We start from the raw sequence: 1,032 nt of genomic DNA, 5'->3' as shown, positions 1-1,032 counted from the left end.
GGACGCGCGCCCACGGTCTCGGAGGGCGCGGGGACACGGCGGGTGCGGGGGAGGGGTGGCGCGGCCGAGGGCACTCTGGGGAAGTGGAGACGCCGCTGCCCGGAGCCGGCTCTGCGCCCCGGAGTCTGTGGACCCCGGATTCCCGGCCACGCCCCTGGACCGGCACCGAAACCGGGCCGCTTCCTCTGCCTTCCCCCAGAGGCTGGAAAGAAGGGCCCCGCGTGGGCCGCTGCCCAGAGCCTTTCTCCCTGGGGTGCTGTGGGCGTTGGGGAGGGAGAGTGGAGGATACCTGGGTGGGGATCGCTGCCCCGGCCTCTGGGACGCAAAATACCGGTGGACCCCAAACCTCACGGCGTTTGTGACAGTCCCCAAACCTGCCCCCCAAATTCCCCAACGTCAGCAGCTCTCCTCCCCAAAACACAGGCCGTGCTTGGAGCTTCGTGGGTTCCACTTCGGCTACCCCTTTTGAGCCCCCGAGGTTCCTAATCAGTCAACTCTGATACTTGCCTTGCAGGGGGATTGTGAGGATTAGAAATGGCATGAACAGGGCCTAATATGGAGCTGATACGTAGTGTTGGAGAAAAAATTACTCATATGCTCGTTAAAGACGGTAAGGCAGAGTTTATTCAGGGGGGCTACTACAACGCGGTTTTTCAGGAGCGGAGAGCAATTGGGCTGCACTCTGCAACAATGAGGAGTGGAGAATGATCGCCAGGGAAGCCCGGTGGGGGGGCGTGAGGGGTCAGTGGATGGAAAATGACTAAGAGGAAACATCCGGAGTAAAGGGAGTTCTGGCTGAATCAACTTGACTGGAGTTTTGTTGAAGGCGGGCCTGGGTGATACCGAATTTGATCGGATACCAGGGCTGGTCAGATACCATGGTTGATGTAGAATTTGACCAGCTGTCAAAGATGAGGGACTTTCCCTAAACTGGACTCAGCAAGATTCTTGCTAAAATGGGACTAAAAGGGCCAAGGCCAGATGTGAAAGACCAGGCCTTGTCAAAAAGAGGACTCCGGAGCTTGACTAAAG

The 1,032-nt window shown here is 58.3% G+C and overlaps 1 protein-coding gene across 2 annotated transcripts in view; it reads left to right on the top strand.

The window, feature by feature from the left end:
- Positions 1-319: 319 nt before the first annotated feature.
- The window catches only part of ZNF18 (zinc finger protein 18), a 25,852-nt gene continuing 25,139 nt past the window's right edge, over positions 320-1,032 (top strand). The window contains exon 1 of one of the 2 annotated variants that reach the window (XM_008688027.2): positions 320-610. The gene's annotated coding sequence lies outside the window, so the exon portion shown is untranslated. The remainder of the gene's footprint in view (positions 611-1,032) is intronic. The other variant, XM_008688026.2, reaches the window with a different exon arrangement.

This window comes from Ursus maritimus, unplaced genomic scaffold (assembly GCF_017311325.1).
Source record: "Ursus maritimus isolate PB19 unplaced genomic scaffold, ASM1731132v1 scaffold_14, whole genome shotgun sequence".
In the NCBI taxonomy this organism is placed as follows: domain Eukaryota; kingdom Metazoa; phylum Chordata; class Mammalia; order Carnivora; family Ursidae; genus Ursus; species Ursus maritimus.
Note: the sequence above shows the minus strand (reverse complement) of the source record. Positions and strands in the feature narration are given on the sequence as shown.